The following is an 18,696-nucleotide window of genomic DNA, read 5'->3' on the forward strand; positions in this document are numbered from 1 at the left end:
AACTTGTGTTTTATTTGAAAGTTGATCCTTAGCTCATTGTTGTTTAGGTTCATTCACCTGACAAGAGACATCCTGCACATATTTACCTTTCCCTCGTATTTCATAAAATTCCTTCTGAGCAGTATTGTATGCACGACACGGTGAGATGCTTGACTCGCACACAGCATGAAGGGTAATGGTGTTACTTCGTCTCTGTTAGAGCTCCCCCTGCTGGTCAGGTTGGCGGCAACAAAACATTTTTTGCAAGAGCTTTGTAAACAGTGGCGATCCCACGACTCCCAAACTGCCAACCACCTGATTTATTTAAAGCATCGGCTTATTAATTATCTCTGTGTTAGTCTCTACATCCTTCGTATATCCGTTATGTGACATTTGGAAATCATCCTACAGATAATCGCACCAGGTCTCTTGTTTTTCCTCTTTTCTTTTTGAACTTCAGTATATTCATGCAGGATAAGACCAACACTAAAAAGAGAAGATAAGAACCTGAAAGATGTGTATTTCATGCTTCTGGATTATTTAATATTTCACTTGTTGTGTGCATAGCGCTGTCACTGCTGACATACATGCCGTTAATCGTTGCACTCCTCACTGTGTAGTTTCGCGGCTGCCTGAACTGTTTACATCGCTTTCTAATTGTTGCTTCAGCCTGATGATTGTCTACAGGTGTGTGGGTGTTGAATTTGTTGATTGGAAAAGGTGCACAATTTATCCAAGTTTGAACAGTCAGTGTTTTTCTGGCCTGAATGTCCCGAATGTGTCCAAGCTGGGTATCATGAAGGAAATTCAGCTGAATGTAACGAGGCCTGTGGCTGTTCCTTCATTGTGTGTTTTTTCTATTTAATCAAAGTTTATGTGGAGTATCTGTGTTGTTTTTAACCCACAGAAAGATTTTTTTTTTGTGTGTGTGGTTTCTTTAAACTTTGGTTAATGTGAGTTCCAGACACTTTTCGCTGCCTGCACGAGTCAAAGATGATTACCAAATCTGTGCCTGATGTTTGTATGTACTGTATGTCACGCAAACTTAAATGTGATCGCTTTAACATCATGTTTCAATAAAGCTATATTTTAATGGTTTTGTAGATGCTGTTATGTGATTTTTATGGTTTCTAAGGATGTACATGAGAATTTAGAAAAATCAATCACGTCTGATTACAAAAAATCTTGATGCTTTTTAAACCTCAAGTCACTTTTTTTTTTCTAATAACAAGCATTTTAAAGCAGGAGTTAACCTAAAGATACACACATGCAAAGCAAGATATACCAATATTTTAAAAAAAAAATAGTTGGGAGGATGACATCAGCGACCTTGAGGCTGAATGTGGAGGTGATAGATCTGTAATATAATACGCAGCTGATCCATGAAAGGCTGTAAAAACAAACTGTAAACGTTTAGCCAGTGCAGCTGAATCAAAACACGAGTGGTGTGTGGTCCTTTCTTGTTAATGATGTTAAACAGAAATGTGGTTTTTCGTAAGGAAGCTAAAAAAAAAACTCTCTGGGTCACAGGAGCCTGTTCCCAAAGGTACGCTGTTAAATCCAAGACTTTCAGTGAGTTCAAAGCCCAAACTGGGGAAGAAAATTAGAAACTGCTGGTCTGCTGGGATTTTCCCACACAGTCGTCTGTGTTAATGCCAGAGAAGACGGGCCTGAAACTCAAATAACTACTCGTGACATCTGAAGTGTGCAGAAGAGCATCTCTGAACCCACAACACATCAAACTTTGAAGCAGATAGGATGCAACAGCAGAACGCCACACCGTGTGCCACTACTATCAGCTAAGAACATGAAACTGAGGCTGTAATTCACATGGGCTCCAAAACATTGAGCACTTTGACCTCTTTCCAAAACAGTTGGTCTCTGTACATTAATAATAATATCTCTGATATATTTGATTGCATACATTTAGTTTTGCAGTTTCTTGCTTGCATTAAGCTTTTAAAGTGTGCAGTTTATTCAATATTTAATAAACTACATATATATGTTCAACTTTTCATTACCAAGTCTCCATATCATATCTTTTAATGTCAATGAAATGGAGGACATGATCCCCATCGCCTCACTGGTCTGTGAACAGTGGACCTCATGTTGTGAAATCTACAGATTCCTTCCTGTAAAAGGTTATTTATCTCTTTAGTTAACCTTTAAAAATTGACAAGAACACGTGGTTCAATTCAGTTGGAAAAAACAATGAAAGTCCATTCTAATGTAGTAATTGTGTCTCACCAGCAGAGGGCAGTAGCCGATCATTCTGCGGTATTTTCTCCGTGTTTGGCGCTGACATGGATTTCTGCGCAGCTTGAGAGCAAGAATGTAAACAGTGGGTCAAACAGCTGAAACAGGATGTGCGATGTCAGTTTCTCACAGAGCATTTACTATTGAGATCCTGTTTCTCTTTATTCTTTATTCCACTATATTCTAGTTGCTTCCGTACACTTTTTGGCACTTAACTACTCCCACAGTTTTCATCCGATTTTCACCGTTCAAACTTTAAAAAATTCTGCTCTTTCTGCTAATGCCGGCTATGACTTTTGGTGTTCATAACTTTTATACTTTTTGAGATATTGAATTTTTTTTTGCAATATTTTTTGCCCATTTCTGCCATATCATCAGTGGCCTCACTTATTTTCCTTGCCGGGCTGACCTGTGTTTTAGCTCAGTGAGATGAGCGTCAGTTCTCAGACTGGGAGGCCCGGGTTCAAATCCCGCTTATGGCAACATTTCTTTCAATCAACAGTTAAACTTAAACTCTGCTCATTGAACTCTTTTCAGCACAAATTCTGCTGATTGAACTCTTTTCAGAAAAATTTTCTGTTTTTTCTGCTGTTTTCAGCAAAAACCTCTTTTCAGCAGAATTCTGCTCATTGAACTCTTTTCAGAAGAAATTCTGCTGATTGAACTCTTTTCAGCAAAATATTCAGAGTTTTCACCTCTTTTCTGCCCAAATTCTGCTTATTCACCACTTCTGAAACATTTTCAGCCTTTCCACCACTTATCAGGACAATTCTCATCAGCTTCTGCTCATTTCAGCACAATTGTCAATCTCTCCACCTCTTCTTTGCGAGAATGACTTTGGCTCAGTGACCTAAATAGCCACCCTTAGACCAGGAGGGCCAGGTTCGAATCCTGCTCAGGGCAACATTTTTTTTTCAACTTTTTCAGCTTTTTTCTGCAGACATCTTCAGCTTTAAGGCATCCACACAGCATTTTCGCAGGAAATGCAAATTTTTCTAGTTTCAGTTGTTAAGCACAGAGATGGGCACGATTAGGAACAAGAGGAGAGTTACGCTCAGTGAACATGTGGGAAGTGTGTGTATGTTTGGGAAAAATTTAGAGGTACGTTTAAGAAATATATGCTGCAAAATTTGTTTAGCTTTTTAATGTTTTTGTGAGATTTTGCTCCTTTCTTGAATATATTCTTAGACTGTTCTTTTTCCTTTACTTACACAGTTCAGTTTTTAAACCGATTTATGACGTTTGCAGCACTGATGTGGAAACAGTTTTATTTACATTTTGCACATATCTGCATGCATATATGTAGATATGTTATAATATCTTTTTTTTTCTCTGGGTCTTCAAGTTTATTGTAGCAGAGATGATTACGCCTAACCAAAAAGATTCAGAGGCTGTACAAAGTCAGACCTTTTTGATGAAGTAAAATCCCTGCAATGATAAAAAGAAAACCCCAGCAATGACTGGCACTTGGTGACTGTAGGAAGGAGAAACTCGCTTTGAACAGGAAGAAATCAGGCTCAAGGAGGGGCAGCCATCTGCCGGGACCAGATGGGGGTGAGGTGAAAGAAGTACATGTGCTCTAAATCATCCTGAAATCAACACCCATGATAACACTAATGCAGCAGTCGTCTGTTATGATAACAGGAAGTTACTGTTAAAAATTTGGAATTCTGCTTGTTTAAAACTCATTAATATAAACAGATATCTGGCATCAGCAGACCAGAAGCTCTCAGCTCTCTCTCTTTCTCTGGGATGTTTTTTTTAATTATTTATTTATTTATTTATGGACCTCTTCACTCTGAGAGAAAGAAAGAAAAAAGTTGTCAGAGACAGTCATATGCCTGAGTCGTTTTCTCCCGCAGGTGTGGGAGTGTAAAAACTGTGTATGTGTGTTTTCTGCAGACAGTCGGTGCGTACTCCTTTCTGATAACAATCCAATGACCTTTTAAGGGAAAGAGATGCAGCTTTTTGGACTTCGGCTCTGTTTCCGCAGATCTTTGCCAACAGAGAGTCCAAAACCTACACAACCTCTCCAGCTTCACAGACACAGAATTCTGGCGTTTGTTAAAGTCTTCTTGGTATGTAAGTGTGAAGAAATGCTGAACAATAAACACCTGAATCCTGTTACATCAGAGCAGATTTAACTTGCTGTTGCAATAAGAACAGATCGGCCAAGCCTTCAGCCTGAAGTGTGTGCATACTTAAAAAGGCTTCACAGTGTGGTGTGTGCTGCAGAGCATCCATGTCCTGGAAACAAATTACAACCAGGAAGGGAGAGAGAGCTCGGCCTACTTTTTTTTTTTTTTCTGTGTGTACTTTAGGTGTTCAGCCTTGAAAACTATTTCCCTTTCCTCTTTACGTTCCGCAGTTGCATCCTTTGGAAGACTTCAGCACTCATTAATAATAAGGATGATGATAATAGTAGTCCCTGCTTGTCTCATGTGTAGCCATGACATCCTGTTTAAGCTCAGGAGTCTGCTCAAAGTAACAACAGCTAGTTTCTCCACAGTAAGAAAAGTGCAGTTAAACTGGTTATCTCATATTTAGCTGGGGTCAAACCTGAGCGCTGTAATGTGTTTTTATGTTTTTATTCATTCTAATTTATTTAATAGTGTATTCTTTCCATTAATCATAGAGACTCGAGTAGTAACATTAACTTGTTATGAAACTTCAGCTTTTATATTTCAGTCAGTTCCCAAAAAGAGAGTGAAACCAGTTACAGTGAAAATGGAAAAACGAACGCTCCGTGCAGTGAGTCCAGGTTTACTTTTCCCTGCTTGTATAGACAGGCCCTCATTGTCCTCTTTCGTGCCCGTTTGGAAATTGCAGGATTGTAATTCGTTCCAGGTGACAGGAGCCGGAGAAGTGACATTTTTCATGGTTCTCCTTCACACAGCTGTTCTTAGAAAGCTGTTAATTGTTTATCCGTCGTGGGAAGTAAAAGCACCTGGAGCTTCTGCTGGATGCAGGACAGGCTACGCCCACCTACAGTCTGATCCAGGTCTACATGAATCAGAGAGCGACAGCTGAGTCATTCTGACCACGGAGCAGTTTTCCAATTTCTCTTCCAGAGAATTCTTTTTACTAAGAGGAAAATATGTACTGTTGAAGATCTTCCTGCCTCCCTCTGTCTGTGGGCTGTAGCATTATTTTGAATGCATTCCTACTTAATGTCTTTATAATCATATATTTGAGTAAAAGAAGATGTTTTGTTCATTGCATTTTATTGCACACTGTATTGTATAGACTGAATATTTATGCCTCACTGCATCACTCTGGGAATAACTAAGAGCTTGCAAACAAGAAATGTTCAGCACAAAATTTGACCCTCAAATGAGCTCGAGAGCTGGACTCATTAGTTAAGGACGGCAGTGCATCGAGCCCAGTGAAAAGTGAAAAGAAACACACAGCGCTGATGCATGCAGACTCCGCTGCTGCATAGCATGACCTCAGACTGGAAGCACTGTGCTTGAAAGCATAACCTGCACAGTTTAACTTCAGGGTGTAAAATACGGCAGTTTTCTCAGAACCAGCAGTGCCTCAAAACCGCTCTGGCATCTATGCTATGAAGCAACAGACCGAAACCCAACCTTTCCCTTTTCAGTATGCAACATTTTAACTTAAACTACAATCTTTTCCTAAACCTGTTTAGGTAGCTTCTGGTACATGAGCAAAACTAAACAGCAAGTGAGAACAAAGTGGAAAACATAGAGGTCCAAATGAGACCTATAAGGCTGTATCAAAGCAGATGGAGAAAGTAGCTGCATCCCTTGCACCATGGCACCAACTCCAAGACAAGGTATGTCATAAACATACATGTGGCAGAGGTGCATTTTGCATCAGGGTTTACCATCATTTTAATGCTGTGACAGGAAATATTTTAATAAAAGCAATAGTGCTGAAAGGAAATGTGGTCTTCTGATTGACAACCCTCCAACTCTAAAAGAATCTACCAGTATTTTTTTGGTGCACAGTCTGGTGCCAAAAGCTACCTTGTGTGTAGTGGTAAGATGCAGGAAGCTGAAAACCCTGTGTTAATGTGACACCTCGGGATCAGAACCCACTAGAGATTTCCTTGACTCAGCAACCTACAAACTACTAGACGCTTCTCTAGCTTTGGCATTAACCTTTGAGTGCAAAGATCAAATCGGAGACAAAACTTCCAAAATCCAAAAATAGCTCCAAAACCTGAGGTTAAAGTTAACGTCAGCTTAACGGATTTTGACGTTAAAGTCAACCAGAAGGAGGTGATGATCAAATCTAAACTGAGGAGTCAGGCAGACCACAGCCTGACTCACCGATGACATCATCAGGATGCTGCCAGGAAGCCGATATGATAAAGCGCAGATGAGGTTCTGGGAAACTGATGGCAGCAGCGATTTTTCTCTCACACACAGGCACCCATGAGCTGATCTGTACGCCAGGCGTCCCAGGAGCTCTCGCTTCCTCATCTGTCTCTGAAATCAGTGTAGCACCTTTTGCTTATCATCACACACCTTTTACTCACACAGGCAAATACAGCCACATGTTTTTAAGCCTGTGCTGGCGACAGAAAGCTTCTGGCATCAACAGGCGTCTGGAGATAAAAAAAATTTAAAAAAAGAAGCAGAAGAAGAAAAGGTTATTAAATGTCTAATTGAATCCTCGAATGTTTCTGTGCCCTGCAGCACTCAGACTACAAGATCAGTCCAGCTGCTCTTTTATTAAAAAAGAAGAAAAAATGAAAATGGAGGAAGAAGAAAGGAAGGGAAATTTTCATGCCTGACTTAGTGCCTTTTGTGGAACAAAAACAGTGCTGTGAAATCATATTAGCAGTGCAGATAGTCGTGCATATTTCCATATGTGTATGTTTCATAATTTTTAAATAAAAAACAAACAAACTGAGTCTCATTTGAGTTTTTTCCTAGCTGGAAACAGTGAGAGGAGGGAAGCCGCTCACTGAAGGATGGTGGCCGTGGAGGGAGTGAGTCACTGCTCTGATCCACATCTCTTCACTTTCCAGCTAAATTCACTAAAAAGCAGGAAATAAGTTTGTTGATGTTTAAACGCCACCATACCAGCCAAGAAATACTCTATTTAGGATGTGTGCCTTTGAGGATTCTCCAAACTATTGTGAATGGATTTTTATCTGAAATGCAAAATCTCATTAAATCTTAACAGCACTGGGAATCTGGAAGGGTAGGGATGTGATGTTATGGTTACAATTATAAAAAAATAAGGCTCCTTCAAAAGTGCAACCCGCTGAGAAATTTGCCGACCGCTGTGCCGGCATCTTAACTTCACCATGAAGCTCTTTCTGCACAGCAGTGCACAAAGAGCAAGGAAAGGCAATTTACTGCTGCACAGAGCTGAAGTGCTCTGAAAGTAGAGGGAGTTCTGATTGAGCTCCCTCTGAAACTCAAAGCTTTACCAAGCCTGTGTTTCTGGGGGAGGAAGTTGTGCTCTAATTCTCTGCATCCTTTAGGGAGAAGAGGAATAATGAGGGAGAGGGAATAAAAACGGAGGCAAATTGAGCGCAGAGGGGAAATGATGGAGTTTGGGAGATGTGGCAGGAGAGAGATGGGCAAAGACAGAGGAAGGAGGGAAAAGCAATGTGTTAATAAAAACGAGGGTGTGACTGCAGAGGCCCTGGAGAGCTGTGGCAGAGGATTTCATCATCAGAAAATCAAAATGCAAAGATTGCAGTTGGAAGTGTCGCTCCAGCAACGTGAGATTTTGACACGATTCTCTGTGTCTTTGTCCTTTTTCTAAACACGCCATAAGATTGGTGTCATTGTGCATAAATAAAGGCTGTGATTAACTGCCTGGTCTCTCATGTCCTTGGTCATCTCCAGGGACAAATCACGCGTGAGGATGTGTGGCCTCTAATGGGCCACCTCTTCTTCTCTTAGCTTGAAAATAACTGGATTATTAAACAGATTCGTTAAAAACAAATAAACAAGCATGGGAACAAACATTTATAAATTTTAGAGGAAGAAATTCTGATTTGTTTTTTCTTCAAGGTTGAATGAGCATTTCTGAGAATTACAAGTATCCCTTCTGATGGATAAGATAAGGTGTTAAAGCTCAGAGTCGGGTCAGATTAGTACTGAGTCCTGTCATGGTTTTAAACTTTTATGTTTAGGTTCACTTACTTCCTGTTTTATTTTGTCTTTTACTTCCTTCTTTTATTGGTTTCCCCTTCTTTGAAAATGTCTCATCACAAGGGCATTACTTCAGCCCCACTGGTGATGTTTCTGTGCCAGTGATTCAGCACAGCATATTTACTCCTCTGCAAAATTAGCATCAGCTTTAAAGACCGCTATGGCAACGCAGATGCTGATCTATAACTCACCAAACCTCCAGGTGGCTGGTCCTCTCCCAGGGGTTCCCCAGGGCTCCTGGATGACCCAGGGCACTTATCATGGGCAACATATGGAGGTAAGTTTTAGTTATATCTTGGTGTAATTGAATGTAATTGTGAAATGCTTTACTTCAGTTGCCATTGCAAGCTGCACATTTGGTTAAAGGTATCCTGCAGGAGTGGAGACATTCCATTTGTGGGCAAATGGTCATTTCCAGAACAGGAGTGCTTTCATTCTAACAAGCTGTGTTCACATATTTTATCCAAGAACATTGATCTAACACTCAAGGACCTACAGTACCTTCACCTTTCTTTCTCCTTTGTGTGTTAAATTGTGTGGGAGAGACAGAGAGACCTTAAAGCTTAAAAAAAAAATACTTGGATGTCTCCCTGAATTTGAGTCCGGTCCTCACGAAATTATTACGAGTCCATACACTTTAATCTGAACACTTATGGATTACTTCAGTCAAAACTCAAACTCAATCAAAAATTAATTGCCCACATTTGGCAATTGCATCTACAGAACTGCAGATGTGCAGCAGGCCACATAATGTGATAGCAGGCCATAAGTACACCAATGAACACCCAACATACCCACCGTGAGCGCGGTGGGTATGTTGGGTGTTTCATATTTTGATGTGCAGATAACTGCAGCAGTATTCTTGTACTTGTGCTCCCCACTGAAAGAAGCAGCGATGCCTTAAAGTTGATCATGAGTAAAAGCTTTTTGTTTGTTTGGGAGGATTAGTAAAATCTGTGCCGGGTGCTGAGCCTTTTGAACATTTAAGCAGCAGCACATTAACATTTATTTCTTTTCACATCTAAAATCTAAGCTTTTGCAAACAGCTGCATAATATTAATCTTTATGTTCAAGTGATATAAAATGCATATTTGAATATGCATGAACCATCAGAACATGAATAAATATGCTGAACCTCCTGGATATGATTTTGGAGTAAAGCTGAAAAAACTTCTCCTAATGCTGGATTTTAAAGTTTTCTTATCACTGCATCTTTAATTTCCTGTCTGAAACTCTCATTATACTTGATGATTATACACACTTCATTGAGAAAATACCCTAAATCTGATCCCGTTTCATGTCTGCACACATCATTCCACCTTGTTTTTCCCTTCTGACGTCTTATCACTCCGTTTCTCAATTTTCTTCTAAATCATAAATTTCCTCGTTGAGTTTTGGTTTATTTTCACTTGTTTCTTCTTTCTTCCTCCCTTGGACCAAGTGGACTATCACTTTCTCAGCAAGCAGTTCCATTAGTGTTACTGCAAATGGTCTCCTCAGTGTGTAAAACCAAGCAAAAAGTACAGTACGGAGTATCTTCAGCTTCATATGGAAGTCTGTTTGATCCCTGTCAATAAAAGCTGATGTAGCTTTCTGGCAGCGCAGTATCTGAAGTGTATTCTCCTCTTTCTCCCTCATCCAAATCTCTGGATCTTGGATGATCATATTTTAGTGTTTGATTTCAGTTTGACACGCTGCAGGCTGGTCTGCTGGCTGCTTCTAAAACCTCTTCCAGCAGAGGAAATTTATGCTGAATTTCACAGCTAAGTTCAGCCTTTTCTGATCTGTATCAGGTATGAAAATGTAATCTGTCCTCTGTGATTGCTCTCTCCTGCAGATTTAAAAGAGGCAAAGAGTCCTCACCGCCCTTGTTCTAACCACCATGACGAATAATCAAATCCAGCCCACTTGGTGGCTTTTCAGGGTGTGAGAATGACAAGAGATTTGACTTAATTTGGTGGGTTTTTGCTGTATTTTGTATCAGGAAGCACAGGTACTGTAATACGTCAACAAGGGATGGTTAGGCCGAGGCACCATGACGCACAGAAGGTGGACAAATTTAATCTCAGCCAGCACAGAGGCCTCTGTCATCAGGATGGAGTGCAGCAAAGAGCCCAGATGTTTGATTAGCTCTTGGGTTGCAGGGCCAATCACAGATGAGGGTTCGCAAATCAGATAAAAGATAAAACTGATAAAACCACACTGGCTAATTCTGGGCATGATGGGAAATTCTTCAAAGAGGCTATTAACTCTTCATTTTTCATCTTACAGATGTGGAGGTGCCTGAATTTGAGGATGTTTTATAGCTTGGTATGTTTAAAAAAAGGAGCATTAGGGCCATGGCTACACTTACAGTTGTCATTAACAGGCTGTATACACAATTATTCTGTGGGACCTCATCAAAGAAACGCAGTGTTGTTTTCTCGAAAAAGTCTTAGATTAAAGTGGGTGTTTGTGTAAATTTTGTGTCAGTCTGTTTCTTAAGTATTGAATCGAATTATTGGGGATGGGTTACCCAGAAGCTTGCCTTTTGCTCAAAGCAATTGTGTGAATAAGTGAAGTCGACAACCTACTAAGTGCATGTTTGGAGCATTTGAGGCTCTGTAAGATGACAGTGTGAACAAACGTGTAACAGAGTAGAGAGGAAGCACTCAGAGAGCGGGTTAGCCAAAATAATGATCCATGTCCATGATGGCAGCTTTGATAGGTACACCAGTTCAACTCTTCATTAACACGATTATGTAATTAGCCAATCACATGGCTCACATGGCAACTCCATGGACATGATTAGGATGAGCTGCTGGAGTTCAAACTGGGGATGAAAAAGTGGAAAAACAGTGATTTAGGTGACTTTGAATGGGGCGTGGTTGTTGGTGCTGTATTTCAGAAACTGCTGATCTTCTTGGATTCATCCCACACAACCATCTCTGGTCTGAGGAAGAGGAAACATCCAGTGAGCAGCAGTTCACTGGGTGAAAATGTCTTGTTGATGTGTGATGAGAATGAGCAGACTGCTATGAAAAAACAGGAAGGCAACAGTAAATCATTTCTAACTGGTTTCTCAGTTCACTGCACTCATATGTACTTTATCCCTGCTTCCTTCTCGTGTATGACCACCATCAATTAACCACCATGATTTAAATGTTGGTCTTCCTGTGTGTGTCCTGTCCTTCCTCCTGTGGTGATTGTCACACAACCAGTCCCCACAGAAAGACCAGCAGAGGGCGACTCCTCTGGATGGAAGACTTGCAGCTTCTTGCTTTTTCCTCTGTGAGCTCAGCAAACACAAATTTTTCAGAAAAACTAAAAGTTTTCTGTACTCTGATCAATAAAACATGATGCTGATTTTGGAAATTATGGTAATTATTATCATCATGTGCCTTTTTTACAGCTCCTATGGACAGAAACGCAAGCAGCAGCAGTTCACATCAATAACTGAGGTTGAAATTCCTTAAACTGAGAGGAATTTTTATTTGGCTTCATTCATTTAGTCACAATAATGAAAAATACTGTGGTTTTCTGTGTTTATTGGGGAACACAGAGTCTCTGCAGGCCTGCTGGGCTGCACAGTTTGACGCAGTGTTTGCTTTATCCTGCATAATGAGAAAAGCCATCTGGTAAGAATGAGAATACAAAATCTTTAAAGAAAAAAATCAGCTTCCAGACCCTCGTTGCTTATCAGCCATGAGTGTTTGATTGTAGGGTTTATTTGACAAAACATCTCTATAGTAGCTTTGTTCTGACTCATAACATCTGTTTCTATTTGGTCCGGGAGAGCAGATGTGAAATGAGAGCCCCCAGTGACCCAGAGTCAGCAACCATCTGGTTTAAATTACCTTCACTTCACTTTACACCAGTTAAATAGTTACGTTTGTAGCATTTCATGCCTCAGTTACTGTAATTACATGAGATTTAAATTTAAGATTTGCAGATTTTTTTAGCTGCATCTTACTGCAGATTATGATTGATGATTAAAAAAAGAGAGAGAATCATAACAGGACATTCTGATCTTGAATGTAAGATTTAAAACAAGTCATCGAACTTCTGAATTTGGCCTTAGACTTGACCTAAAGTCACACAAAAACAGGACTTTAAACCATTACACTGCTAATGATACAAGCAAGCTGTGCCTATGATCACATACTTTCAAGCCGCTGTCCGGCCAAGGGCTCCTAACATGATTTAATGCAGCAGAAAAGCCGTAAAATGCAATAACAAAGCAAGCCAGGAATGGCGGCTGCACCTCGGCTCATCTGTTAATGGACGATGAAGAGGTGGCAATATGAGACATTTTACCAGCTGAGATCCTTTAAATGTCTGCAGACCACAGCTGAGCTAAGTTTTCCAGAAGAGAGAGACGTAGAAATATCACCTCTGCTTGGTTATCCTGAACTCCAAAAGCCTAGCCCTGGATCAGTCAGTGTTATTACACCTGCAAGCAATGAAGCGGGCCAGCAAGCTCTGCGACACGCTGGAGATCAACTAAAGGAGAATATGAGGCTTCCAGCTTTCTTTCCCTCTTTAACCTCTTCTTTTTTTCTGTCTCAAGCAGCTACTTTTTTCCCGCTCGTTTCATTCTTCTGATTTTTTGTATTTTATTTTAAACCTCATCAAAGGAGATTTTATAAGCATTAATTCACTGTTTCTAACACGAGTCTTGCTCCCTCCAGGGCAGTTTGACTGAGGACGCCACACTCGGTGCTGTCCAACCTATTCTTCATTCCCTTAAAACTTTTTTTCCACAATCATATAAACACAGAAGCAACATTTTCCATCTCTCCCTACATTCTTTTTCCTTCCAGTCTTTTTTCTCTCTGAATTCTTTGCCTGTTTTCTGTGTAGGCACCTTTCCCAAGAGTATTAACTCCTCCACTCCTCTCTCCAGCTTTCAGTATATTTGGACAGCCAGCGAGGAGAAACTCCTGATAATAAACTCCAGAGCCGATCAATTATTCTCTCAGAGTACGAGGAGCTGGACGGAGAGAGCTTTTAGTTCAGCTACGTTTGAGATTTTGCAGATTGTGCACAACAGAGCAGCATTTCATGAGCTGCATTAGCAAGTCAGCCAGGTGCTGCAACTATAAAGAACAAACTGCTGACTGATGATTATTTCAAACTGGCATTCACGCTTTGCTTTAAAGGCTGAGGCTGTCTGTAAATTACATATTCAAAATATTATGTGTTATGTTGTGTTATGTAGTCAGTGCCAGGATTGATCATTTGTTCACCACAAACACAAATTAACTCAGAATTGATTCCGTTTACTGAGTTCTCAAGCACGTGATCTCAAAGCACAAAAAACCTTTGTATGGACAACAATATCATTGTGCCACAACTGATTAAAGCTGACCGAGACCGGCCTTTAGACATGCTAGAGTGTCGCAGATTTGTATGAGAGCCCCCTATCTGATCTGACAGAGGTAATGAGGGTGTGTGGTCCAACCTGATTCAACAGGAAAATTCCCACCTCTATACAGAGGATATCCAGATATTTCCTTGGCCAGCTTTTAATCCCACTATGTCTCCAGCTGAACATGTCTGAATGTGTGCAGGCTGCACTTCTCCAGGAATGGAGAGCAATTCCTGAAAACCAGATCTGGACACTTGTGCAGTCCACGAGCAGTCTGTGACTGCTTGCACTGAGTCACGGTCTGTCCGGAGGCCATACCTTATATTAAACATCCTGTACATGCATGTGTTACAGCAGTGAAATCTATTTAAAACATATTTAACTAGTTTACATTGATAACAGTAGGTTTGCTCCTTTCAGTTTAGTTATGTTTAGTTTTTATTAGTTTCAGTGTTCATCTTAATATTTGTTTTATGATAATATGGAGGTAATCATGGCAACAGACTTGTGGTCATGGAGAACAAACCATAGTTAGTTTATTTCACATAGTTGTTGTTTAAATCTAGTTTTACTCATTATTATTTCAGGTAACTAGAACAGGTTTTCTCTCTGGTCATAGTTTAGTTTTACCAAATTAAAATAAACTTGGTGGTGAAAAACTGGATCTGAAAGAAGTGAAAATGAGTGTGTTTACAGAAATAATCGCATCAATTTCTGAGTTATTTTTCTTTTCTTTGTGTTTTAAGCTAGTGAACTGAGTATTGTTTTAGTCTGGACTCTTGGTCAGATTAAACAATAATATTATACCTTTTTTAATTTATGATACACATTTTGAGAAAATAAATGCCACACAGTAGAATCAATTGCAGCCCTGATCCAATAACAAAATAGAAAAACTAAAATGAATCAACTCCCATATGAGACTACAGTAATCAGCAGTTTCATCCTGCCTTGTCAGCAATCTGTCTTTCTCCCAGATTATACTGTTACAGCAATAATAAATGAAGGTATTGTGTAACTTTTAAAAAGCTGCTCCACAGCCTCGTGAAATGTTTGGACATCACTGCCTGCAGATCACCTAACAGTATTAAGAAAACAGAATAAAACAGAAGCATATTAATTTAAAACAAAAACTGTGGGAGGAATTTCTCACAGCGAACTTCTGAACTGAAGCAGCTCTTCCTCATAAAACAGGCCGTCAGGTTTCACAGCTGTTGCAAAAGGAGGGGAGAGGGAATTTTCTCAACTCGGCTAATTTCACTGTGACCAACTGTTGCAAGGACACTGACAGTTTTGCACTTGTGTTTGGGAACATTGATGATTTCTACAAAAATCTAAAGCTTTGAAGAGAAAACGTTATAAACAAGGCCATCTGTGTTCCTTCTGCATCTAATAAAAATGGGAATTGCAACAAAAGTTGATATATTTAATAGAGATGGCACGATACCACTTTTTTATGTCCGATACCGATACCGATATCATAAATTTGGATATCTGCCGATACCGATATGAATCCGATATAGTGTTTTTTAATCAACAAAACTGTTTTTTTTTTAATATCTTGCTGCATTTTGTATAAGTTCATACTCAAGTTTAAAACAACAACTACACTAAAGCTATTCTGTTATACCTATATGCAAAAAAATATATATTTCATAGTTCAGCAATACTGATCAATCTAATAAACCTACACCATCCTCCCTATTCTGGTATTTTAAAGAGCACTTAGCGTAAATATTAAGCAACCTAACTAATAGGGTTCCAACTCCCAGCAACAACAAAAATAAATAAATAAAAAATAGGGAACCACCCCTCACGCGCCACCTCATGATGCTTAATCGACTTAATCAACCTTAATTTGATGCAGTGTGGAAAAAAAATGCACAGAAATCAATTTTTTTTCAAGAAATATTAAATAGATTCAACATCTTTCTTCAACAAAATTGCAGACTGCACAGATGGTACCTTCCCAAAGGAAAAAGTACTATAGCTTACTAGGGTATATATTAGACTTAATAGTTACTATATACAGTAATTGACTTCTATTCATTTTACATCAAATTAAAACTTTGGGTGTCAGATTCGGATAATTATTTATTAAAAGCTAGACATTTTAAATGAGAATAAGAAAGAAAAGTATGTCTTTGTGCCCCCTTTTCCCTGTTCATGCCCTATCGGCCCCCCTGGCTAAACTTTGCTAGATCCGCCCCTGCACAGTTACCAGCGTCAGCTACGTAGAAAAAGATCCTGGAGTAGAAAGTAATATTAAATAAATTCTAACAACAGCTTATAGAGCTTAAACGTGCTGCTGTTGTTCAGCCGCTGGTTTCCTCTTTCTGGTGCAAAGTGGGCCAAAAACAAACCAGAGAGACGGACTCGCGACAGAAAAGCTGATCAGCTGATCATTAAGCAGTTTCATGATTGAAGTCGCAGCAAGAAGAGGCAGTCGCTCCATATGTTTGGTAAGCTTAACGCAGGAATGCTTTACAAACATTCAGAGATGGACTTACACACTTGCTTTACTTCTCTCGGGGATAACTTTGTCGGAGATGAAATGCCGGGTTGCTAGCGAAGCTCCAAATGCTATCCAGACCACCGACAGGTCCCGCATGCCACAGCCGCTCTATCACGTGATGCATACTGCTCCGACGTGCTAACGTTCTGAGGTGAGTTACGGCGTGTTGCAAGTTTTGTGAGGTGCTTTCGTGATATTTAATGGATCGGATTACATTTTTTATTTTTCTCCGATATCCGATCCAGTAATTTAGGTCAGTATCGGACCGATACCGATACGTAATATCGGATCGGTCCATCTCTAATATTTAATAGTTTGACAAAGTGAACTGAATTCAAAGACAAGTGGCGCTTATACATCTGCAGTATGCTCAGATTAAGGGACCATCATCACAGTGAAACCCAGAGTCAGTTAAACTTCAGAGATATCAATCTGTCCAGTGGGCTGCTAGTTTGCATACTTCTGACCAGACTGTGTGACAGTGGGTCTGAGGATTTGCCATACTGGTCATGCTGGATGATGTTGCAAGCATCATAACATCTGCCTTGGTGTCTCTTTCAGTCTGTAACATGTGCTCAGTGTGGACCTGTCATCATCCGTGAGGAGAATGTGTTACCGGTGGCAAACCTGTCACTTTTCTGCTGTGATGTCTCTCCTTAGTCGGCCTTGTTGGATCATTTAATTCGTGGCTGGACCAGAGAAATTCTAGCCAGCTGGTTGTCATCGGGGCTGATTTTGGTCCAGTGTATTTAAAGAGCTGACCTGGTTTCTCTTCATGCATGCTGTGACTTCTATCAGCCACAAAACTGTCGCAGCCTCTTTTCAGTCTGTACCCTTTCATGTCCGGACTTTCATCCTTTTCCTTCTTCTTGCAATCTTATTTCTCTCTTTTTGTTAAAAAAAAATCCTTATCTATAAATTTTATCTTTGGTTTGCATTCTTCTAAATGGAATTTCATGACCACTGTGTTACACCTTTCCCCACCATTGTTTGTTCGTATGTTATTCCTGTCTTACACCCAATCTTCCTTCACCACCTCCCTCTGATTTCTGTGTTTAGTCCTCAGTAAGGGCTCTTCATGTCCTCTGTGCCTTCTCTCCCAGTCATCATAGCAAATTTGTTCTTATCCTTCTGTCTACCCATTCTCCCATCTGGGAAAAACCAAGAGGGTGGTCAGCGAGCATGCTTCGACTCCTCCTATTCATCTACCAGAAAGAGTCAAAACTTCTGCAAGAACAAAGTCTCCCAAAACAAAGGATTTCTTCCTTGTTATTTGTTCTAATCTGGTTTTCTTAATGAATGTGAAAACCTGTTTCATTTCATGCTTTCTGTTGTTATTCCATGAGCCAGAGCTTTAACATGAAAGTTCTGTGTCTTGAAATACTACTTAGAACAAATACTGTGAAGACAGGAATTGCTCGTGTCTTTCACTTCCTCTTACTTCTTTGCAGTATTTTCTGACAAACCAGCCTGAGGGAGGAAAGAAGAAACGTTAAACCAGGAATATAATGAGCTTGATTCAGCAAGAGAGATGAGAATTCACAGCCACCTGCTCAGTGCTTGACATAAAACAATTTAAACATCTGATTCTCATGCTTTTCAAGCACCTCTGCTGCTGTGAGTTACTCTCTCAGGGTCTTCAGCTAAAACTCTTCATCAGAGTTTGACCTCTTCATCCCTGCAAACCCTTACTCTGCACTGCCAGAGATACTGGGTAAACTGAGATTGGAGAATAATTATGGAAACGCTGCTGCTTACAGCATGAAAGGCTCTTTCATGCTCTGCAAACTGTTTACGTTGAGGAAATGCAAGATAAGTGGCCTTGTGACTGGAAGCAGGCCAGTTCAAATCACCAGAATATCTGGGTGGTGGAAGTGAGGCCGGTAACGCTTCCTCTTCCTTCAGAGCCACACATGATCAGGATGCTCTCCCCCCTCCTAAAACAGTTACAATCAAAAGCCCTCGAGAGTTGGTATGTGAATGCATGTGACCCTCCGTCCTCTTGCAACAGAGAGAGCGTGTTCTCAGTCTTTTTTCTCAGTCAGTAGCTTAAGACAAAAAACCCCATTAACAAGCACTGAAAGCTCTATAGTGTCAGCCTGCAGGTCTTCACATATGGATGCCTTAGATTACCCTCTAACAGCTTGTTTTAATGCACAACATTTGGAAACAGTGATTAGGCTGGTACTTATATAAGGCTTTTATACTCTAACTGAGCACTTTTTACCACAAGCCTCATTCATTCAGTCACACGCACACATTCACACAAGCCCTTTTTTCTAAACCTCAATGGCTTGGCTAACATTCACATACACACTCACACTCCGATGGGGTAACTTGGGGTTCGGTATTTTCCCAGAGGAACTGCTGAGGCTTCAGTAGCTAGATGAGCAGCTCTACCTCTGATCCCCAAATTTATCATATTTGTCTGCCCAAAAAATGTGATTACATGT

This window comes from Rhamphochromis longiceps, linkage group LG13 (genome assembly GCF_057381845.1).
Source record: "Rhamphochromis longiceps isolate RC_006_pf linkage group LG13, R_longiceps_female_GT1.1, whole genome shotgun sequence".
Classification (NCBI taxonomy): domain Eukaryota; kingdom Metazoa; phylum Chordata; class Actinopteri; order Cichliformes; family Cichlidae; genus Rhamphochromis; species Rhamphochromis longiceps.